Source organism: Delphinapterus leucas, chromosome 3, assembly GCF_059928025.1.
Source record: "Delphinapterus leucas isolate spDelLeu-1000000601 "Yukka" chromosome 3, BTC_Dleu_Yukka2, whole genome shotgun sequence".
Taxonomy (NCBI): domain Eukaryota; kingdom Metazoa; phylum Chordata; class Mammalia; order Artiodactyla; family Monodontidae; genus Delphinapterus; species Delphinapterus leucas.
In genome coordinates this window covers 138,353,771-138,378,854 of record NC_143131.1, presented here as the reverse complement: position 1 = coordinate 138,378,854, position 25,084 = coordinate 138,353,771, and the positions used below count along the sequence as shown (strand labels likewise).

Below are 25,084 nucleotides of genomic sequence, written 5' to 3'. Positions count from 1 at the left end.
CTAAACATTTCTTGTTTTACTCTTTCATCAGATTCCACTCTTAAAATTCACTGCATGGTCTCCACAGACAAGAAGTGAAGGTTCTGCATTGCTACAGCCTCTCAGTTAAAAGACAGGGAATCCACATTTTCCCTCATTTTACTCTTAGGCTGCCAGTATGTTTTATAGTCTTCCACACACTTTTCTTCTCTCAAAGACATTTTCAAGTTTAATAATATATTTTTTAAAAGTCAGATAATTTTCAGGTAATAAAATTCTGGAATCCTGCAGAATTTAAAAGAAATACAAAGAATTAAAAAAAACCCTCACGTACCGAGCCATTTACCATGTCTATCTAAAAATTACAGCTACCCATTAGGAAGTTGCATTATAGAATTGCTAATATTACCTACTTTTTAAAAACATTAAAATAAACTTCTTTGGAAGTGATGTTATTTACCAAAAACAACAAGGCAGAATAAGGCATATATCTAAGTTGGTTTAAAATTGAAGTATATTTTATGTAAAATGGGACATTTTAAAGAATAATCTGAACAGGGAAGTCTTTTCCTACATAAATATTTTATAACTTCGTACCGTGTAATATGGGAGTTTTTCCTGTTAATTTGTGGTTTTGAGAAGTATAGCTCTTAGTTAAAAAGTACCCATTTGAAGGTTTCTTAGCTTTCATTATGAGGGTACAGTGACCAAAAAAAAATCACGTGTCTCATAGTATTCTTTGTACTGCATGTAGTCTGGTCAAATGGAATCATCTACTTCAAAAGTTATTGTGAGAGAAAACTGAAAAAGAATAAATTGTGTGTAATTGTGTTAAAGAATAAGCTTTTACTGATCAGTTAGAAGATAACAAAGACATATTCGCTGTCTGTGCCTGGGTAATCAATGGGGGGTTCGTAATATTATTTTGTATAAGAAAGAATATTTTTTAAGTGTGTTAAGTTGTCCTTTACTGAAGGGCATTAGAACATTGCATAATCTTTAACTCATGCCAGAGAGGCTTTGTCACTGGGTAGAACCAGTTTTATAGTCTATTCATGTATTCAACCAGCATTTATTGAAACTCTCTTCTTTTTATTCACTCTGCTAGGTACAGAGTTTGGGGTGAACCACGTTAGGGGTAAAAAAAACTCAGGAAAGCACACTGCCTTAAGTATTGACAAGCTTGAGGATGGGAGAGTATAGAGAGACTATCATGTGAATAATAAATGATAATACAAAGAAGAATGAGAAGTAGTCATCAAAGGTAAAAATGACATAATAATAAATGCTAATATTAGCATAGTGTTTACTAATTACCCGTCATTAACTAAGGAGTTGACTCTGCACAGTGGGTCTTAGGTCATTTCCCCAGCATCCATTCCCCTCTCTGTCTCCATCTCATACTTACTGTGCAGTTTATAGGCAGATAAATATTTTCCAGGGTTTGTAATCCCCTCTCTTATGCTACAGTGATTGGTCCATTTGAGCAGGTCTGAGCCAATTAGTAATTCCTCTGATCCAGGCAATGGTTCCAGAATGGGCTTGTTATTCACACTGGACAATGGGACCTGAGAGGTTTTCTAAGAATGTCTGGAAAAGTCCTCCATTACTATTCTGGGAGAGCTTTTCAAAGTGACCATTTTCTTCACTCCTTTGTTTTGGATGAGGAAGCCTATAATCCAATGATAGCCTCTCATAAGCATGAGGGAGAACCAGCCTTAAACTGAATCTGACACCTTAGAAGACAGAACAGAGGGAGAGAAATTAGATCCTTGATCCATGGCTGAACCACTGAATCAATCCAAGGCTGAAGCCTACCTTTACTCTGGACTTTGAGAAAAGTGAGCCAATAAAACACTTTTGTTTTTTTATGCTAGTCTGAGTTGGGCTTTCGCTTACCTTCATAAAGTCTAAATTATACTAAGGAGGTTTCTTTTTCAGTCTTCATAACAAACCTATGAAATAGACGATATTATTGTCATCATTTTATGGATGAGAAAGCTGAGGCCTGGAAAGTTCAATAGCTTGTGCTGAACCACGACAGCAGTAAGTGGTAAAGCCAGGACTTTACCTGTGGAGTTTAATCCTAAGCACCGCGTCCTATTGCTTGCCATGCTTTGGGGTTGCAAAGAGAATGTCAGTTAAGTTGTAGGAAAATTATCCCAGTGCTGGAAGCACTGGCTTTGGGCCTGTAGGTGGAACTTAAATCGGCACGAGATGGAGCTGAAGCAGCAGATTTGGAGTAGAGGTGGTCAAGTGGCTGTGGCTGGGGGTCTAGACCATGTGTGGCCTCTCAGTGGGGGAGGGGCAGTACCAACAGGAAAGCTTGGAGGTCCCCCAGAGGCTAGAAGACAAAGAGGGAGATCAGAAAAGGGTGGCATGGTCAGACAGAGGAAGTTCAAAGGAGAGAGGAGTCCTTGAATGGAAATGGTGAATCAGCAGAGGAAGCAGAAATACTGAGATTGATAATGACCTACTTGTAGTCCCTGAGATTTGGGGATGATGGGACTAGGGGTGGATTAGCGGGGGGGAGGAAAGATGACATCACCAGGATCTGTGTACACTTGAGAGTTCAGTATTATCATTATCTGGGCAACGCCAAGTTTCAGTTTAGGAGAGAAGGTAGAGGAAGTGTTACTAGAAGGGTTTGAGTGAGAATGTGTGTCCAAGGGTTTAAAAGAGCACAGTGAAGGGGTACTAGGGGAATGGAGGGGAGAGGGGGAGGGTAAATAAGCTGGAGAGAACACAAGCATGAGAGGGCTAGCGGGCTAGCTAGGGAAGCGGGTGTGGTTTTTTTTAACATCTTTTTTGGAGTATAATTGCTTTACAATGGTGTGTTAGTTTATGCTGTATAACAAAGTGAATCAGCTATATGTATACATATATCCCCATATCTCTTCCCTCTTGCGTCTCCCTCCCTCCCACCCTCCCTGTCCCACCCCTCTAGGTGGTCACACCTAGCTGATCTCCCTGTGCTATGTGGCTGCTTCCCACTAGCTATCTATTTTACATTTGGTAGTGTATATATGTCCATGCCACTCTCTCACTGTGTCACAGCTTACCCTTCCCCCTCCCCATATCCTCAAGTCCATGCTCTAGTAGGTCTGTGTCTTTATTCCCATCTTACCCCTAGGTTCTTCATGACATTTTTTTTTTTAAGATTCCATACATATGTGTTAGCATACGGTATTTGTTTTTCTCTTTCTGACTTACTTCACTCTGTATTACAGACTCTAGGTCTATCCACCTCACTACAAATAACTCAATTTCGTTTCTTTCAATGGCTGATTAATATTCCATTGTATATATGTGCCACATGTAAAAGTATGAAATTAGAACACTCCCTAACACCATACACAAAAATAAGCTCAAAATGGATTAAAGACCTAAATGTAAGACCAGAAACTATCAAACTGTTAGAGGAACACATAGGCAGAACACTCTATGACATAAATCACAGCAAGATCCTTTCTGACCCACCTCCTAGAGAAATGGAAATAAAAACAAAAATAAACAAATGGGATCTAATGAAACTTCAAAGCTTTTGCACAGCAAAGGAAACCATAAACAAGACCAAAAGACAACCCTCAGAATGGGAGAAAGTATTTGCAAATGAAGCAACTGACAAAGGATTAATCTCCAAAATCTACAAGCAGCTCAATAACAAAAAAACAAACAACCCAATCCAAAAATGGGCAGTAGACCTAAATAGACATTTCTCCAAAGAAGATATACAGACTGCCAACAAACACATGAAAGAATGCTCAACATCACTAATCATTAGAGAAATGCAAATCAAAACTACAATGAGATATCATCTTACACCGGTCAGAATGGCCATCATCAAAAAGTCTACAAACAACAAATGCTGGAGAGGGTGTGGAGAAAAGGGAACCCTCTTGCACTGTTGATGGGAATGTAAATTGATACAGCCACTATGGAGAACAGTATGGAGGTTCCTTCAAAAACTACAAATACAACTACCATACGACCCAGCAATCCCACTGCAGGTGTGTTTTGGTCAATGTATCAAAACGAACAAGGTGTGGAAATGTGGGAAGGAAAGAGGCGGCTTCCCAGGTTGCATTTACATTGTGGATTCCTTTGCAATTCTGACTCCCAGTGCTTTACGTCCTGCTGGCAGAAGGGAACCGAGGTGGCTATGTCAACCTGACAAACCTAACAATATTAATATTCATAAACATCTGAAGGCTGCAATCTTTTAAAAACAACAATAGTAGCAGCGGTGGCAGCAGCAACAACCACCATAGTAATTTGTAACTCTCCCCTCTGGAGAAGCACAGAGCTGCATGTATTGTATTGTATTTTATTTTATTTTATTATATTTATTTATTTATTTTTGATGTCATTTGTGGTATACTTAAGCCACACTTTATTTTATTTTATTTTTTTATCATATCCTTCCCTCCTTTTTTTTTGTTAGTTTCTGCTTTATAACAAAGTGAATCAGTTATACATATACATATGTTCCCATATGTCTTCCCTCTTGCATCTCCCTCCCTCCCACTCTCCCTATCCCACCCCTCAAATAATCAGTCACTAATTAACTAATTGCTGCAAACCTTAAACCTGTTTTTCCCTCCAGCTTGTCTTTATCTGCAGATGTCAAAACAAGTAAAATAGATGGACCAGATTTCCTTCAGATGTTTGCCGATAATAATTGTTCTCTTAAAAAATTAAAAATTGTATAAGTCTGACAGCAAAATTCCTTCCTGTGTTGTGACTTTAAAATGCCTGTTTTTTGCCTTTAAATTTCTGTTCAAGATATTTAAACTCTGCCTTGCTCCTTTTCTGAATCATAAAATCCAGTGGTTCACCTGGAGAACTGGGTAAAATTCACCTTGGAAGAGCAATTAAAAATGCACATTGCTGGTCCCTACCTTAGAGAAGTAGATTTATTAGGGCTGGAGGAGGGGGTTGCCAATGCCGAAGTGTTTATGGAGGTTTATATCAGGGATACTCATGCTAGGAGTTCTGTTCTTTTACTCCCACTTTTCCCTTTCTTTTTGGCTCTGAATGAAGGCTCATTGGTGAGTTGCTGAGCCCTGTCGTGGGTGGAGAAAGAGGAGTGCTATGAGACTGACAGCAGAGCAGGAGCGTGTAGGCAGTGAGGCTCCCAGAAACCTCTGATCTTGCACAGGGTGCTGAATAGGAAAGGCACAAGGCAGGATAAAGGTATGGTTCTGCACATTTATGTTGTCTGTTGAGGGCACTGAGCAGAGAAAGTAGAGACTTTGATCTGTTTCATTTCTGCCTTTCCTTCTGGAAAGTTGATAGGGTGGGGTCGTGTAAGGGCAGAGATTAGAAAAGGATTTTCTTGTTAATGCTGTCCCTTCTGTGTCCCCTCTGTGTACTGTAGACATAGGGACTCGGTGAAATTGTGGAGAGTTAAGGCACACCCTAGCTTCTGTGTGTACTGCTGTGCATTCCACAAAACCTGTTACCCATCCAGTGTTTTGGCATGAGAGGATTTCTAGTTTCAGAATTATCACTGAACAGGATCACTGGATGGAAGTAGATAGTTTAACTCTTGCCTTGTGTTGGAGGAGGACATTGAGAGGACGTGACTACCACTTGACCTGTGAGCGGGTTTTATAGTGTCTGACCTTACATTTAGGTCTTTAATCCATTTTGAGTTTATTTTTGTGTAGGGTGTTAGGGAGTGTTTTAATTTCATAATTTTACATGTACCTGTCCAGTTTTCCCAGCACCACTTATTGAAGAGGCTGTCTTTTCTCCACTGTATATTCTTGCCTCCTTTATCAAAGATAAGGTGACCATATGTGAATGGGTTTATCTCTGGGCTTTCTATCCTGTTCCATTGATCTATCTTTCTGTTTTTGTGCCAGTACCATACTGTCTTGATTACTGTAGCTTTGTAGTATAGTCAGAAGTCAGGGAGCCTGATTCCTCCAGCTCCGTTTTTCATTCTCAAGATTGCTTTGGCTATTCGGGGTCTTTTGTTTTTCCATACAAATTATGAAATTTTTTGTTCTAGTTCTATGAAAAATGCCAGTGATAGTTTGATAGGGATTGCATTGAATCTGTAGATTGCTTTGGGTAGTAGAGTCATTTTCACAGTGTTGATTCTTCCAATCCAAGAACATGGTATATCACTCCATCTATTTGTATCATCTTTAATTTCTTTCATCAGTGTCTTATAATTTTCTTCATACAGGTCTTTTGTCTCCTTAGGTAGGTTTATTCCTAGATATTTTATTCTTTTTGTTGCCATGGTAAATGGGAGTGTTTTCTTAATTTCACTTTCAGATTTTTCATCACTAGTGTATAAGAATGCCAGAGATTTCTGTGCATTACTTTTGTATCCTGTTACTTTACCAAATTCATTGATTAGCTCTAGTAGTTTTCTGGTAGCATCTTTAGGATTCTCTATGTATAGCATCATGTCATCTGCAAACAGTGACAGCTTTACTTCTTCTTTTCCGATTTGGATTCCTTTTATTTCTTTTTATACTCTGATTGCTGTGGCTAAAACTTCCAAAACTATGTTGAATAAGAGTGTTGAGAGTAGGCAACCTTGTCTTGTTCCTGATCTTAGTGGAAATGCTTTCAGTGTTTCACCACTGAGGATGATTTTGGCTGTGGGTTTGTCATATATGGCCTTTATTATGTTGAGGAAGGTTCCCTCTATGCCTACTTTCTGCAGTGTTTTTATCATAAGTGGGTGTTGAATTTTGTCGAAAGCTTTCCCTGTATCTATTGAGATAATCATATGGTTTTTCTCCTTCAGTATGTTAATATGGTGTATCACGTTAATTGATTTGCGTGTATTGAAGAATCCTTGCATTCCTGGAATAAACCCCACCTGATCATGGTGCATGATCCTTTTAATGTGACGTTGGATTCTGTTTGCTAGTATTTTGTTGAGGATTTTTGCATCTATGTTCATCAGAGGTATTAGCCTGTAGTTTTCTTTTTTTTTTGACATCTTTTTCTGGTTTTGGTATCAGGGTGATGGTGGCTTCGTAGAATGAGTTTGGGAGTGTTCCTCCCTCTGCTATATTTTGGAATAGTTTGAGAAGGATAGGTGTTACCTCTTCTCTAAATGTTTGATAGAAATCACCTGTGAAACCATCTGGTCCTGGGCTTTTGTTTGTTGGAAGATTTTTAATCACAGTTTCAATTTCAGTGCTTGTGATTGGTCTGTTCATATTTTCTATTTCTTTCTGATTCCATCTCAGAAGGTTGTGCATTTCTACGAATTTGTCCATTTCTTCCAGGTTGTGCATTTTATTGGCATAGAGTTGCTTGTAGTAATCTCTCATGATCTTTTGTATTTCTGCAGTGTCAGTTGTTACTTCTCCTTCTTCATTTCTAGTTCTATTGATTTGAGTCTTCTCCCTTTTTTTCTTGATGAGTCTGGCTAATGGTTTATCAATTTTGTTTATCTTCTCCAAGAACCAGCTTTTAGTTTTATTGATCTTTGCTATAATTTCCTTCATTTATTTTTCATTTATTTCTGATCTGATCTTTATGATTTCTTTCCTTCTGCTAACTTTGGGGGTTTTTTGTTCTTCTTTCTCTAATTGCTTTAGGTGCAAGGTTAGGTTGTTTATTCGAGATGTTTCCTGTTTCTTAAGGTAGGATTGTATTGCTATAAACTTCCCTCTTAGAACTGCTTTTGCTGCATTCCATAGGTTTTGGGTCGTCGTGTCTCCATTGTCATTTGTTTCCAGGTATTTTTTGATTTCCTCTTTGATTTCTTCAGTGATCAGTTCATTATTAAGTAGTGTATTGTTTAGCCTCCATGTGTTTGTATTTTTTACAGATCTTTTCTTGTAATTGATATCTAGTCTCATAGCCTTGTGGTTGGAAAAGATACTTGATACAATTTCAATTTTCTTAAATTTACCAAGGCTTGATTTGTGACCCAAGGTATGATCTATCCTGGGAATGTTCCATGAGCACTTGAGAAAAATGTGTATTCTGTTGTCTTTGGATGGAATGTCCTATAAATATCAATTAAGTCCCTCTTGTTTAATGTATCATTTAAAGCTTGTGTCTCCTTACTTATTTTCATTTTGGATGATCTGTCCATTGGTGACAGTGGTCTGTTAAAGTTCCCTATATGAATGTGTTACTGTCGATTTCCCCTTTTATGGCTGTTAGTATTTGCCTTATGTATTGAGGTGCTCCTATGTTGGGTGCATAAATATTTACAATTGTTATATCTTCTTCTTGGATCCATCCCTTGATCATTATGTAGTGTCCTTCTTTGTCTCTTCTAATAGTCTTTATTTTAAAGTCTATTTTGTCTGATATGAGAATTGCAACTCCAGCTTTCTTTTGGTTTCCATTTGCATGGAATATCTTTTTCCATCCCCTTACTTTCAGTCTGTATGTGTCTCTAGGTCTGAAGTGGGTCTCTTGTAGTCAGCATATACATGGGTCTTGTTTTTATATCCATTCAGCCAGTGTGTGTCTCTGGTGGGAGCATTTAATCCATTTACATTTAAGGTAATTATCGATACGTATGTTCCTATTCCCATTATCTTAATTGTTTTGGGTTCGTTATTGTAGGTCTCTTCCTTCTCTTGTGTTTCTTGCCTAGAGAAGATCCTTTAGCATTTGTTGTAAAGCTGGTTTGGTGGTGCTGAACTCTCTCAGCTTTTGCTTGTCTGTAAAGGTTTTAATTTCTCCATCAAATCTGAATGAGATCCTTGCTGGGTAGAGTCATCTTGGTTGTAGGATTTTCTCCTTCATCAGTTTAAATATGTCCTGCCAGTCCCTTCTGGCTTGCAGAGTTTCTGCTGAAAGATCAGCTGTTAACCATATGGGGATTCCCTTGTGTGTTATTTATTGTTTTTCCCTTGCTGCTTTTAATATGTTTTCTTTGTATTTAATTTTTGACAGTGTGATTAGTATGTGTCTTGGCGTGTTTCTCCTTGGATTTATCCTGTACGCGACTCTCTGTGCTTCCTGGACTTGATTAACTATTTCCTTTCCCATATTTGGAAGTTTTCAACTATAATCTCTTCAAATATTTTCTCAGTGCCTTTATTTTTCTCTTCTTCTTCTGGAACCCGTATAATTCGAATGTTGGTGGGTTTAATGTTGTTCCAGAGGTCTCTGAGACTGTCCTCAGTTCTTTTCATTCTTTATTCTGCTCTGCAGTAGTTATTTCCACTATTTTATCTTCCAGGTCACTTATCCATTCTTCTGCCTCAGTTATTCTGCTATTGATCCCTTCTAGAGTATTTTTAATTTCATTTATTGTGTTGTTCATCATTGCTTGTTTCGTCTTTAGTTCTTCTAGGTCCTTGTTAAATGTTTCTTGCCTTTTCTCTATTCTATTTCCAAGATTTTGGATCATCTTTACTATCATTATTCTGAATTCTTTTTCAGGTAGACTGCCTATTTCCTCTTCATTTGTTAGGTCTGGTGGGTTTTTATGTTGCTCCTTCATCTGCTGTGATTTTCTGTCTTCTCATTTTGCTTATCTTACTGTGTTTGGTGTCTCCTTTTTGAAGGCTGCAGGTTTGTAGTTCCTGTTGTTTTTGTTGTCTGTCCCCAGTGGCTAAAGTTGGTTCAGTGGGTTGTGTAGGCTTTCTGGTGGAGGGGACTAGTGCCTGTGTTGTGGTGGATGAGGCTGGATCTTGTCTTTCTGGTGGGCAGGTCCATGTCTGGTGGTGTGTTTTGGGGTGTCTGTGGACTTATTATGATTTTAGGCATCCTCTCTGCCAATGAGTGGGGCTGTGTTCCTGTCTTGGTAGTTGTTTGGCATAGGGTGTCCAGCACTGTAGCTTGCTGGTTGTTGAGTGAAGCTGGGTGTTGGTGTTGAGATGGAGATCTCTGGGAGATTTTCATCGTTTGATATTATGTGGAGCTGGGAGGTGTCTTGTGGACCAGTGTCCTAAAGTTGGCTCTCGCACCTCAGAGGCACAGCACTGACTCCTGGCTGTAGCACCAAGAGCCTTTCATCCACAAGGCTCAGAATAAATGGGAGAAAAAGTAGAAAGAAAGAGGATAAATGAAAATAAAATAAAGTAAGGTAAAATAATATAAAGTTATTAAAATAAAAAATAATTATTAAGAAAAAAAAATTTTAAGTTAAAAACAAACAACAAAAAAGGACGGTTACAGCCCTAGGACAAATGTTGGAAGCAAAGATATACAGACAAAATCTCACACAGAAGCATACACATACACACTCACAAAAAGAGGAAAAGGGGAAAAAATAATATATCTTGCTCTCAAAGTCTACCTCCTCAATTTGGGATGGTTCGTTGTCTGTTCAGGTATTCCACCAATGCAGGGTACATCAAGTTGATTGTGGAGCTTTAATCTGCTGCTCTTGAGGCTGCATGGAAAAATTTCCCTTTCTCTTCTTTCTTTGCACAGCTCCCGGGGCTCAGTTTAGGATTTGGCCCCGCCTCTGCGTGTAGGTCGCCTGAGGGCGTCTGTTCTTCGGTCAGAAAGGACGGGGTTAAAGGAGCCGCTGATTCGGGGGCTCTGGCTCACTCAGGCCGGGGGGAGGCAGGAGCACGGAGTGTGGGGCGAGCCTGCGGCTGCAGAGGCCCGTGGGACGTTGCACCAGCCTGAGGCGCGCCGTGTGTTCTTCCGGGGAAGTTGTCCCTGGATCCTGGACCCTGGCAGTGGCGGGCTGCACAGGCTCCCGGGAGGGGAGGTGTGGAGAGTGACCTGTGCTCGCACACAGGCTTCTTGGTGGCGGCAGCAGCAGCCTTACCGTCTCATGCCTGTCTCTAGGGTCCGCGCTTTTAGCCGCGGCTCGCGCCCGTCTGTGGAGCTTCTTTAAGCGGTGCTCTTAATCCCCTCTCCTCACGCACCAGGAAACAGGGAAGAAAAAGTCTCTTGCCTCTACGGCAGGTCCAGACTTTTCCCCGGACTGCCTCCTGGCTAGCTGTGGTGCGCTAACCCCCTGCCGGCTGTGTTCACGCCGCCAACCCCAGTCCTTTCCGTCCTTAAACTTTTTTTGATGTGTGTGTGTGTTTGTTTGTGTTTTCCATGACATTGACTTTTGAAGAGTGCAAGAACGACATCTTGTGGAACTGTCCACATTCAGGAGGTTTTGAAAGTGATTTAAAGGACACTGTATTGAGCCCTTTTATTTCACAGCCTTTGGTAGGCAGTCACTTTGTTAATTCTCTGGTTGTCAACTCCAGGTGAGAATAGATTTTTAAGGTATGAGGCATTTGCCCATGGCATGATACTGAGAATTTGTCTTGTGAACATTTATCCTAGGAAAATCAATATTAAATCCTTTTTTTGTTCTGATCCTGTAGGAAAGCTCACATTTCATCCAGCTTTAGACTTCACTGTAGCAGTGGACTCTCTTGACCAGCATGCCAACTTTGTCTGAATTGTATTTTTATATGATAGGCTTTATTCCTTAAGCTAATGTAACTACAATTAATTTCTGGAGCAAAAATAGTTATTTTTGTCTTAAGACTTCTCTCTTCTTTCCAAAGAAAATTAACCAAAAAGAAAAATATTTTTTAAAAGGACTAGAGTTTCATTTGCTTATTTCCTTACATTTTCGGTCCTGACTGGGAAAATAAAAACTGGATTGTGAAATGTCTGACTGCATGAACATGCCTTCTTTCTGACTAGTTTGTCCAGTAAGGGTGACCAACTGTGTGGCATGAATGAATGCACTTCAGAAACATTTCTTCATGTGGTAGGCTCTCTGGGATTATACCCCCTCCCCATTTAAAAAATGTTTTTACAAATATACTTTGGAGTTATTAAAAAAATACCTATCATAAAGCTCAAAAACCTCAAAACATGAACAAGAACTTCTCTATTAGTTTATTGGTTCATTTTTACTTTATATTTTTTTACAGTTATAAACTTTACAGTTTATGTAAATGAATCCTTGGAGCAAATTAGTGGATACTTAAGATTTAATGTTTAAAACCTGGTCTCCCTATTTCTTCAAGCTATTTAGGGTAAAATTTACCCTAGTTTTATTATATTCTAGACTGTGATGATCAGAAATCAGAGAAAGCTTTTTTGCTTATCTGTATGAAGTTATTTAATAAACCAGTGATCTTCATGGGCACACCCACATGGGATAACCTTGAAAACTGAAAACTGTCAAATCTTTCTTGGGATACAAATATTTATAAGAAAGCTTTAAACTAAAAGCGTAGTCATATAGTAATAGGAATAACCCTTTTCTGTTGTAGGATGAGTCAAATTTTCTAAATGGCAATGAGTCATAATATACTAGAGCTAGAATGGATATCATATATCTTAATAATAGACTATCTAACAATTACTGAGTGCTTTCCTATGTAACAGAAACTACAGTTTGCATGCCTTATTTCATGTCATTCTCTCAGCAGCTCTTGCCCTATGTTCTATTATTTCCCCATTTTAATGAGGAATCTAAAAATCAGAGAGGCTAAGGAACTTGATCAAGGTCATGTATCTCATTTGCTTAATATTCTCATCTTGGAAGTATGGGTTGATTAGGTATTTTTCAAGGTCATGTGTAAGTAGCAATTTACTAGAAATTATTTTTGAACTTTGAATTTAGAAAGCTAAACATTCCTTGTTGCATAACCTTGTTGTATAAATGGTTGGTTTTCAGATTTTTCATGATTTAATCTGCCTGCTGAGAAATCTTTTTTCCTATTGCAAAGGCTCATAATATGTGCAGACTTCAGAGCCTAGCTTGACTTTCCTATAAGATGCTTATTGACTGAGCCATAGAAAACTCTGTGTAATTAAAGAAAAATTAAGTGATGTGTGAATAAGTCTTATGTCAGTTGCTGAGGTAGGGGTTAATGCTTGTGAGTATTTTTCAGCTGTCTGTACAGGTCATATCCATGTCTGATGTGGCAGCAGGCAAGAAAAAGGATAAAGAGAGAATATACAGGCAGAACAAATAATTTGTCAAGCAGCTTCCTCTAAGCATAAAAAAGTAATTAATTAAATTATATCAAGTGTCCTGCATTTAATATGAGAACTTCATTAAAGGTAATAAGGCACTGATTAACTTCCCCTCTGAAGGGAATGTTCTATAGGCAAAATGCAGGATGCCTCCTGGCCTTAGTTCATGTTGCCTTTGGAGCCTGTATATGGGTACTAATCTATTCTCCTTGATGTAAAAATCCCGAAGTCTTCGAGGGTTGTGAGAACTAGTATCCATGGATATGCTCAAGTTTCAAGAAGCTTCCCCAAATAGTAATATCACTAAAGGATTTTTGGTAAGAGAATAATAATAATAATGATTAATATTAATAGTAATAGCTTTCTCTGTTTCACTTTGGGCTATTACTGCAACCCTATGATAACCACATTGGTTATAAAGCAGGTTGTGATTCTTATTTGTCAGTTGAGGAACATGAACATTAGAGAAGTAATTTGGCCAAGTATCTCTCCTACCAGGTGCAGAAATGGGATTGAACTCCAAGTCTGCCTAAACCTCTAGTCCTGTTCTCTGAATGATTATGCTCTATCGTGACTTAAATAAAAGATAAATGGTATATTTACTTAAATATTTTACCTTTTAAAACAAAAGTTTGTTCTAATTTTCTAAGTCATAATTAAGCTGTCATGTATACAGGAAATTACAAGTTGAAGAGAAATTATAGGTGCAAACAAATGAGAATTCAAAATACATATTTTGCATTAGTAAGGATCTCAGCAGGAAAAGAGACACTTGTGTGGGATAATTTGAGAAAAGTTTAATAAAGGGATTATTGTAAGAGTATAGGTTAATGCCTAATACTGCTCAGGCTGCCATAGCAAAATACTATAGACTGGGTGGTTTACACAACAGAAATTTATTTTCTCACAGTTCTGCAGGCTGGAAGTCTGAGATTGTTAGGGGAACCACTGACTGAAACCTCCCACCCTGGCCAGGCACCACAGTAACCATTTTCATGAGTTACATTGTGACACGAGGCCCTGGTAAGTAACGCGGAACTAAAAAGCCACCACCAACCTGAAGAATTTGGGAAAGGTCCAGAGGAGAGAGGAGACACCAGTCCATATGTCCTACCAACATCCCAGAATCCTTCTCCCTGGAATCCATCTTGGCTGAGTGATGCATGCACCACCAGGAAGGACCCTGAGTTAGAATCATTGGCCAGAGACAACCCAGAAACTAATCCCATCACCGTAAAACCAGAGACTGTGAGCCACGTGGCAGAGCAGTCCTCCTGGGTTCCCTTACCTCCTGCTGTTCACCCGGGTGCCCCTTCCCAATAAAGTCTCTTGCTTTGTCAGCACATGTGCCTCTTCGGACAATTCATTTCCAACTGTTAGACAAGAGCTCACTCTCAGTCCCTGGAAGGGGTCCTCCTTTCTGCAACAAGGTCAGGTTGCCAGCATGGTTGGGTTGTGATGAGAGCTTTCTTCCTGGCTTGCAGAGGGCTGCCTTCTCATCGTGTCCTCTCATGACTTTCATGGGGACACAATTCAGCCTATAGCAGTTAGGGAAACCACATTGCATACTACAGTGCCCTGTGGCTACAAACATTAGGGAGTTACCATTCATGGGCCTGAAGTAACTGAAGAGGGTTTGTCAACTACTATGGGCAGAGAGAGAACGCAAGTGCTGACGGCTACCTGGCAGGAGCTGTAACCATAGTTGGGGAATGCAGCCAGCCAGCAGCAACCCGTCAGGAAAGACGTGAGGGCTTCACTCTTCTGCCTGCCTCTGATTTTACCCTTGTGCTTCTCAGCGGAGGAAACTAACTGGAAGCCAGAGGGAAAAGAATTTTCATTGATGAAGTCCATACATGTGTAGGGGAAAAAAGATGATTTTTTCTCTACCCTTCTGAGCTAGACCTCTGTAAGAAAAGACAGATTAACAAGAGAAAAACAAACAGAAGTTTATTAACACATATACCTCATGTATACGTGAGAGATACCTAGGGAAAAATGAATAACTCTCTGAGGTGGCTTAGAATTCAGACAAATACCATCTTGAAAAAATTTTTTTAATTAAAAAATTTATTTTTTATTTTATTTTATTTTTTAAAACATCTTTATTGAAGTATAATTGCTTTAAAATGGTGTGTGTGTTTCTGCTTTATAACAAAGTGAATCAGCTATACATATACATATACCCCCATATCTCTTCCCTCTTGTGTCTCCCTCCCTCCCACCCTCCCTGTCCCACCCCTCTAGGGGGTCACAAAGCACCGAGCTGATCTCCCTGTGCTATGCGGTTGCTTCCAACTAGATATCGGTTTTACATTTTGTAGTATATATATATCCATGCCACTCTCTCACTTTTTCCCAGCTTACCTTTCCCCCTCCCTGTGACCTCAAGTCCATTCTCTAGTAGGTCTGCATCTTTATTCCCGTCCTGCCCCTAGGTTCTTCATGACCAGTTTTTTTTTTTAGATTCCATATATATGTGTTAGCATACGGTATTTGTTTTTCTCTTTCTGACTTACTTCACTCTGTATGACAGACTCTAGGTCCATCCACCTCACTACAAATAACTCGATTTCGTATCTTTTTATGGCTGAGTAATATTCCATTGTATATATGTGCCACATCTCCTTTGTCCATTCATCTGTCGATGGACACTTAGGTTGCTTCCATGTCCTGGCTATTGTAAATAGAGCTGCAATGAACATTGTGGTACATGACTCTTTTTGAATTATGTTTTCTCAGGGTATATGCCCAGTAGTGGGATTGCTGGGTCATATGGTAGTTCTATTTTTAGTTTTTTAAGGAACCTCCATAATGTTCTCCATAGTGGCCGTATCAATTTACATTCCCACCAACAGTTCAAGAGGGTTCCCTTTTCTCCACACCTCCAGCATTTATTGTTTGTAGATTTTTTGATGATAGCCATTCTGACTGGTGTGAGATGATATCTCATTGTAGTTTTGATTTGCATTTCTCTAATGATTAATGATGTTGAGCATTCTTTCATGTGTTTGTTGGCAGTCTGTATATCTTTTTTGGAGAAATGTCTATTTAGGTCTTCTGCCCATTTTTCGATTGGGTTGTTTGCTTTTTGATATTGAGCTGCATGAGCTGCTTGTAAATTTTGGAGATTAATCCTTTGTCTGCTGATTCGTTTGCAAATATTTTCCCCCATTCTGAGGGCTGTCTTTAGGTATTGTTTATGGTTTCCTTTGCTGTGCAAAAGCTTTGAAGTTTCATTAGGTCCCATGTGTTTATTTTTGTTTTTATTTAAATTTCTCTAGGAGGTGGGTCAAAAAGGATCTTGCTGTGATTTATATCATAGAGTGTTCTGCCTTTGTTTTCCTCTAAGAGTTTTATAGTGTCTGGCCTTACATTTAGGCCTTTAATCCATTTTGAGTTTATTTTTGAGCATGGTGTTAGGGAGTGTTCTAATTTCATTCTTTTAGATGTAGCTGTCCAGTTTTCCGAGCACCACTTATTGAAGAGGCTGTCTTTCCTCCATTGTATATTCTTGCCTCCTTTATAAAAAATTAGGTGACCATATGTGCGTGGGTTTATCTCTGGTCTTTCTATCCTGTTCCATTGATCTATATTTCTGATTTTGTGTCAGTACCGTACTGTCTTGATTACTGTAGCTTTGTAGTGTAGTCTGAAGTCAGGGAGCCTGATTCCTACTGCTATGATTTTCTTTCTCAAGATTGCTTTGGCTATTCGGGGTCTTTGGCGTTTCCATACAAATTGTGAAATTTTTGGTTCTAGTTCTGTGAAAACTGTTATTGATAGTTTGACAGGGATTGCATTGAATCTGTAGATTGCTTTGGGTAGTATAGTCATTTTCACAATGTTGATGCTTCCAATCCAGGAACATGGTATATCTCTCCATCTATTCGTATCATCTTTAATTTCTTTCATCATTGTCTTACAGTTTTCTGCATACAGGTCTTTTGTCTCCTTAGGTAGGTTTATTCCTAGGTATTGTTTTCTTTTTGTTGCAATGGTAAATGGGAGTGTTTCCTTAATTTCTCTTTCTGATTTTTCGTCATTAGTTTATGGGAATGCAAGAGATTTCTGTGCATTAATTTTGTATCCTGCTACTTTACCAAATTCATTGATTAGCTCTAGTAGTTTTCTGGTAGCATCTTTAGGATTCTCTATGTATAGTATCATGTCATCTGCAAACAGTGACAGCTTTACTTCTTCTTTTCTCATTTGGACTCCTTTTATTCCTTTTTCTTCTCTGATTGCTGTAGCTAAAACTTCCAAAACAATGTTGAATAATAGTGGTGAGAGTGGGCATCCTTGCCTTGTTTCTGGTCTTAGTGGAAATGGTTTCAGTTTTTCACCATTGAGGACGATGTTGGCTGTCGGTTTGTCATATATGGCCTTTATTATGTTGAGGAAAGTTCCCTCTATGCCTACTTTCTGGAGGGTTTTTATCATAAATGGTGTTGAATTTTTCAGAAGCTTTTTCTGCATCTATTGAGATGATCATATGGTTTTTATTCTTCAGTTTGTTAATATGGTGTATCACATTGATTGATTTGTATATATTGAAGAATCCTTTCATTTCTGGGATAAACCCCACTTGATCATGGTGTATGATCCTTTTAATGTGCTGTTGGATTCTGTTTGATAGTATTTTGTTGAGGATTTTTGTATCTCTGTTCATCAGTGATATTGGCCTGTAGTTTTCTTTCTTTGTGATCTCTTTGTCTGGTTTTGGTATCAGGGTGATGGTGGCCTTGTAGGATGAGTTTGGGAGTGTTCCTCCCTCTGCTATATTTTGGAAGATTTTGAGAAGGGTAGGTGTTAGCTCTCCTCTAAATGTTTGATAGAATTAGCCTGTGAAGCCATCTGATCCTGGGCTTTGTTATTTGGAAGATTTTAATCACAGTTTCAATTTCAGTGCTTGTGACTGGTCTGTTTATATTTTCTATTTCTTCCTGGTTCAGTCTCGGAAGGTTGTGCATTTCTAAGAATTTGTCCATTTCTTCCAGGTTTTCCATTTTATTGGCATAGAGTTGCTTGTAGTAATCTCTCATGATCTTTTGCATTTCTGCAGTGTCAGTTGTTACTTCTCCTTTTTCATTTCTAATTCTATTGAATTGAGTCTTCTCCCTTTTTTTCTTGATGAGTCTGACTAATGGTTTATCAATTTTGTTTAGCTTCTCAAAGAACCAGCTTTTAGTTTTATTGATCTTTGTTATCGTTTCCTTCATTTCTGTTTCATTTATTTCTGATCTGATCTTTATGATTTCTTTCCTTCTGCTACCTTTGGGTTTTTTTTTGTCCTTCTTCCTCTAATTGCTTTAGGTATAAGGTTAGGTTATTTATTTGAGATGTTTCTTGTTTCTTAAGGTGGGATTGTATTGCTCTACACTTCCCTCTTAGAACTGCTTTTGCTGCATCCCATAGGTTTTGGGTCTTTGTGTTTTCATTGTCATTTGTTTCTAGGTATTTATTGACTTCCTCTTTGATTTCTTCAGTGTTCTCTTCGTTATTAAGTAGTGTATTGTTTAGCCTCCATGTGTTTGTATTTTTTTACAGTTATTTTCCTGCAATTGTTATCTTGGTTCATAGTGTTGTGGTCAGAACAGATACTTGATATGATTTCAATTTTCTTAAATTTACCAAGGCTTGTTTTGTGACCCAAGATGTGATCTGTCCTGCAGAATGTTCCATGAGCACTTGAGAAGAGAATGTATTTTGTTGTTTTTGGATGGAATATCCTACAAATATCAATTAAGTCCATCTTGTTTAATGTATCATTTAACGCTTGTGTTTCCTTGTTTATTTTCATTTTGTATGATCTGTCCATTGGTGAAAGTGAGGTGTTAAAGTCCCCTAGTATGATTGTGTTACTGTCAATTTCCCCTTTTATGGCTGTTAGCATTTGCCTTATGTATTGAGGTGCTCCTATGTTGGGTGCATAAATACTTTCAATTGTTATATCTTCTTCTTGGATTGATCCCTTGATCATTATGTAGTTTCCTTCTTTGTCTCTTGTAATAGTCTTTGTTTTAAAGTCTGTTTTTTCTGATATGAGAATTGCTACTCCAGCTTTCTTTTCATTTTCCCTTGCACGGAATGTCTTTTTCTATCCCCTCACTTTCAGTCTGTATGTGTTCCTAGGTCTGAAGTGGGTCTCTTGTAGACAGCATATATGCGTGTCTTGTTTTTTTATCCATTCAGCCAGTCTATGTCTTTTGGTTGGAGCATTTAATCCATTTACATTTAAGGTAAGTATCAATATGTATGTTCCTATTACCATTTTCTTAATTGTTTTGGGTTTGTTATTGTAGGTGTTTTCCTTCTCTTGTGCTTCCTGCCTAGAGAAGTTCCTTTAGCATTTGTTGTAAAGCTGGTTTGGTGTTGCTGAATTCTCTTAGCTTTTGCTTGTCTGTAAAGATTTTAATTTCTCCATCGAATCTGAATGAGATCCTTGCTGGGTAGAGTCATCCTGGTTGTAGGTTTTTCCCTTTCATCACTTTAAATATGTCCTGCCAGTCCCTTCTGGCTTGCAGAGTTTCTGCTGAAAGATCAGCTGTTAACCTTATGGGGATTCCTTTGTATGTTATTTCTTGTTTTTTCTTTGCTTCTTTTAATATTTTTTCTTTGTGTTTAATTTTTGATAGTTTGATTAATATGTGTGTTGGCGTATTTCTCCTTGGATTTATCCTGTATGGGACTCTCTGTGCTTCCTGGACTTGATTGTCTATTTCGTTTCCTATATTAGGGAAGTTTTCAACTATAATCTCTTCAAATATTTTCTCAGTCCCTTTCTTTTTCTCTTCTTCTTCTGGGACCCCTATAATTTGAATATTGTTGCATTTAATGTTGTCCCAGAGGTCTCTGCGACTGTCCTCAATTCTTTTCATTCTTTTTCTTTATTCTGATCTGTAGTTGTTATTTCCACTATTTTATCTTCCAGGTCACTTACCCGTTCTTCTGCCTCCATTATTCTGCTACTGATCCCTTCTTGAGAATTTTTAATTTCATTTGTTGTGTTGTTCATCATTGTTTGTTTGCTCTTTAGTTCTTCTAGGTCCTTGTTAAACGTTTCTTGTCTTTTCTCTGTTCTGTTTGCAAGATTTTGGATCACCTTTACTATCATTACTCTGAATTGTTTTTCAGATAGACTACCTATTTCCTCTTCATTTGTTAGGTCTTGCTCCTTCATCTGCTGTGTGTTTCTCTGTCTTCCCATTTTGCTTAACTTACTGTGTTTGGAGTCTCCTTCTCGCAGGCTGCAGGTTCATAGTTCCTGTTGTTTCTGATGTCTGCCCCCAGTGGGTAAGGTCGGTTCAGTGGGCTGTGTAGGCTTCCTGGTTGAGGGGACCTGCCTGTGTTCTGGTGTATGAGGCTAGATCTTGTCTTTCTGGTGGGCAGGTCTGCGTCTGGTGGTTTGTTTTGGGGTGTTTGTGACCTTATTATGATTTTAGGCAGCCTCTCTGCTAATGGGTGGTGTTGTGTGACTGTCTTGCTTGTTGTTTGGCAGCTTGCTGGTGATTGAGTGGGGCTAGGTCTTGGTATTGTGATGGAAATCTCTTGGAGATTTTCACCGGTTCATATTAGTGGACCTGGGAGGTCTCCTGTGGACCAGTGTCCTGAACTTGGCTCTCCCACCTTAGAGACACAGGTCTGACTCCCAGCTGGAGCACCTTGACCCTGTCATCCATGTGGCACAGAATAAAAGGGAGAAAGAAAGAAGAAAAAACTAAAATAAAATAAAGTTATTAAGATAAAAACTAAAAATAATTATTGAAAATTAAAAAAAATATATAAAGTTAATTAAAAAAAAGAAAGAAAGAAGAGAGCAACCAAACCAAAAAGCAAATCCACCTATGATATCAAGTCCCAAAAACTACAGTAAGTAAACGAAAAGAAAAACAAAAAACGGACCTAGGACAAATGGTAAAAGCAAAGCTATACAGACAAAAATCAAACACAGAAGCATACACATACACACTTACAAAAAGAGAAAAAGGAAAAAATATATATATCGCTGTTCCCAAAGTCCCCCGCCTCAATTTGGGATGATTCATTGTCTATTCATGTATTCCACAGATGCAAGGTACATGAAGTTGATTGTGGAGATTTAATCCCCTGCTCTTGAGGCTGCTGGAAGAAATTTCCCTGTCTCTTCTTCGTTTGCACAGCTCCTGGGTTTCAGCTTTGGATTTGGCCCCGCCTCTGCGTGTAGGTCACCTGTGTGCGTCTGTTCTTCGCTCAGACAGGACGGGGTTAAAGTAGCCGCTGATTAGGGAGCTCTGGCTCACTCAGGCGGCGGGGTGGTGTGGGGGAAGGGAGGGGTATTGAATGCGGGCGAGCCTGCGGTGGCAGAGGCCAACATGATGTTGCAACAGCCTGAGGTGTGCTGTCTGTTTTCCCAGAGAAGTTGTCCCTGGATCATGGGACCCTGGCAATGGCGGGGTTGCCCAGGCTCCAGGGAGGGGAAGTGTGGATATTGACCTGTGCCTGCATACAGGCTTCTTGGTGGCTGCAGCAGCAGCCTTAGCATCTCATGCCTGTCTCTGTGGTCCATGCTGATAGCTGCAGCTCACGCCACTCTCTGGAGCTTGTTTAGGCGGCGCTCTGAATCCCCTCTCCTTGTGCACTGCAAAAGAAAGATGCAAGAAAAAGTCTCTTGCCTCTTCAGCAGCTCCAGACTTTTTCCCAGACTCCCTCCCGGCTAGCTGTGGCACTCTAGCCCCTTCAGGCTGTGTTCACGCAGCGAACCCCAGGCCTCTCCCTGGGATCTGAACTCCAAAGCCCAAGCCTCAGCCCCCAGTCCCCACCTGCCCCAGCAGATGAGCAGACAAGCGTCTCGGGCTGGTGAGTGCTGGTCGGCACCGATCCTCTGTGCGGGAATCTCTCCCCACTTTGCCCTCTGCACCCCTGTGGCTGCGCTCTCCCCCGTGGCTCCAAAGCTCCCCGCCTCCGCCACCCACAGTCTCAGCCTGCCAAGGGCCTTCCTAGTGTGTGGAAACCTTTCCTCCGTAACAGGTCCCTCCCACTGGTGCAGGTCACGTCCTTATTCTTTTGTCTCTGTTTTTTCTTTTTCTTTTGCCCTGTCCAGGTACGTGGGGAGTTTCTTGCCTTTTGGGAGGTCTGAGGTTTTCTGCCAGCCTTCAGTAGGTGTTTTGTAGGGGTTGTTCCACATGTAGATGTATTTCTGATGTATTTGTGGAGAGGAAGGTAATCTCCATGTCTTACTCTTCCACCATCTTGAAGCTCCTCTCTATTTTTTATTTAAAAATATTTTTATTTTATTTTATTTTTGGCTGCGTTGGGTCTTTGTTGCTCTGCGGGGGCTTTCTCTAGTTGTGACGATCGGGGGCTACTCTTTGTTGCGGTATGCAGGTTTCTCATTGCAGTGGCTTCTCTTGTTGAGGAGCACAGGCTCTAGGCGTGTGGGCTTCAGTTGTGGCTCATGGGTTTTAGAGCACAGGCTTAGTAGTTGTGGCACATGGGCTTAGTTATTCCACAGCATGTGGGATCTTCCCATACCAGAGCTCAAACTTGTGTCCCCTGCATTGGCAGGCAGATTCTTAAATACTGTGCCACCAGGGAAGCCCTTAAAATTTTTTTTTTTAATTTTAATTTTTTAAATTGAAGTATAATTGATTTGTAATGTGCCAATGTCTGCTGTATAACAAAGTGACTTGGTTATACACATATAGACATTCTTTTTTTTAATATTCTTTTCCATTATGATTTATCACAGGATACTGAATATAGTTCCCTGTGCTATACAGTAGGACCTTGTTGTTGATCCATGCTGTATATAGTAGTTTGCATTTGCTAACCCCAAACTCCCAATCCATCCCTCCCCAAACCCTCGCCCACTTGGCAACCACAAGTCTGTTCTCCACAGACAAATACCATTTTAACAGGGGAAGGGGAGGTGGGGAATTGTAGGCCCCTTAAAGGATGGTTAATGGTATTAAGAAAGATGAATGGGCCTTAGAAGAATAGATGGAAGGTATGATAGTTGTGAGTAATTTTGTCTGGGTGTGGTGTTTATTGTTACTCTCCTCTCCTGTGATAAGAGTCAGTCTTCTTTCAGTCTGAGTCTGAAGGCAGGAAAGAACCTAAGTCCCAGCTCAAGACAGTCAGGCAGGAAGAATTCCCTCTTACTTGTGAAAGGGCCAGGCTTTTTGTTCTATTCAGGCTTTCAGTTGATTGGATAGGGCTCATTCAAATTAGAAAGAGCATTCTGCTTTGCTCAGTCTGCTGATTCAAATTCTAATCCCACTCAGAAACATCCTCACCAACACACCCAGAATAATGTTTGACCAAATGTCTGGGCACCTTGTGGCCCAGTCAAGTTGACACATAAAACTTACCATGCCACCATTCTACTATCTGCCTAAGGCTAGTCTCCTTACATGAGGTTTCCTGTCTGAGAACCTGCCTCTTCTCTAGGGAACTGAAACCAGAAAGATCTTCACCTGAGGTCATGACTCTGCATACTTCATGAGGACAAGGCCTTATCTTAGCAGAGATCGACTAAAGAGCTTACCCCCAAGGAGGACCCTTTCTTTGCATCCTTCTACTCTCATTTACCCAGATTCACCACTCTCTTTCCTTCCCCTTAGCAACCCCTCATCTATTACTTCTTGATCCCTAACTTCTGACCCTGTGTGCCTGGACTCAGGGACTAATTCTCTACCAGGCATCTAATAACCCAATTATGTCCCCATCCAAAATATCTATATTTAAACCATGACCTTCATTATCTTATCCTAAAGATACCCAAAGACTTTTCAACTCAAATCACATTCAAATTAATTCAAATTCCTGTGACACTAATGACACAACTTGTCTGAGGCCCTCCTTCCCAAAATCGGTATTTCAACACCAACAGAAAATAAACTGGAAAAGAATGGAAAAAAAAAAAAAAAAGACTCAATCTTCCCTGGTTGATAAAACTCCTGGGTAGAGGATTTATGACAATTGAGTTCCCTTTGGAGGATCTATCTTTAGCCAGATAAAGGGAGTTCAGAGTAAGCCTCTCCCTGCATTTGCTATTTTTCAAGTGCCTATAAGCTCAAAGTAATCAATACACCAAAGCGGCATATTTCATATCTTGGGGTAGCATGTTCTGAACCCCTACAGCCATATTTTGGGGTGCCATATTTTGCTACCCTTCCCATGTCTTCTCAAGGCACAGAGCAGGGTGGAAAAGGAAGGAGAGTGAACCTGAAAGGACAAAGGGAAGATATCAAAATGTATCTACTGTCAAATTTATCTTATAACTGACCACCTTGTCTAAAATGGACCTTCTGATTCATCTCTCTCCCCTCACATTACTCTCTACCACATCATTGGTTATCTCCTCCATATCACTTACTCTAATGGGGGTACATATCTCCCCTATTCATTTGTATATTTTGTATTTGTATGACTCCTTTCACTAATAAGTTTCTAAGAGCAGGGACTTTTATTGTTGTGATCGCTGCTCTGGCTGTCATCTTCTTTTCCTTTAGGTACCTGGAGAGATTGTACTTCCCTGCCCCCATTATGATTGGTTGGTACTGAAACCATATAACTCAGATTGGAACTTGAACCCATGTGCTGGGACTCAAACCTGGCCTAAAGCCAGATTGGGACTTGAACCCAAGGTCTTTTAATTGAGATCACACATGTGGTCTTAGGACTTAATGAAACTCAGGTTCTTGATGTCTCATCACAGAAAGAATTCAGTGAGAGACAAAGTGATAGGTAAGAAGTGGATTTATTTAAAGAGAAACACACTCCACAGACAGAGTATGGGCCATCTTGCAAGAGGCACCAGGATACAGGGGTTATCAGTTTTTATAGGGGTGGGTAATTTCATAGGCTAATGAGTGGGAGGAGTATTCCAGCTACTTTGGGGAAGGGGTGGGGATTTCCAGAATTGGGCCATGGCCCACTTTTTGACCTTTTATGGTTGGCCTTAGAACTGCCATGGTTCCTGTGGGTGTGTCACTTAGTGTGCTGATGTATTACAATGAGCGTACAATGAGGCTTAAGGTCCACTGGGAGTCGAATCTTCTGCCATCTTGGATCTAGTTAGTTCTAATCAGTTTTTGTCATGTCTTATGGCTGTGTCATTCTTTTAAAAGTTGTGCCCTGTCCCCTTCCCTCCTGTTTCAGTATGGCTATGGCTTGTTTTAATCAATAAGTTCTGAGTGAAGTGAGAGTCATTTCTAGGCAG

At 39.7% G+C, this 25,084-nt stretch overlaps 1 long non-coding RNA gene across 2 annotated transcripts in view; it reads left to right on the top strand.

The window, feature by feature from the left end:
- The window catches only part of LOC111185507 (uncharacterized), a 267,106-nt gene that overhangs the window by 179,100 nt on the left and 62,922 nt on the right, over window positions 1-25,084 (top strand). Inside the window, exon 4 of one of the 2 annotated variants that reach the window (XR_016392850.1) lies at window positions 32-6,666. The exons of the other annotated variant lie outside the window; for it this stretch is intronic. This is a non-coding gene — a long non-coding RNA (uncharacterized LOC111185507). Of the gene's footprint in view, window positions 1-31; window positions 6,667-25,084 lie in introns of those variants that run through there. 2 annotated transcript variants of the gene reach the window in all.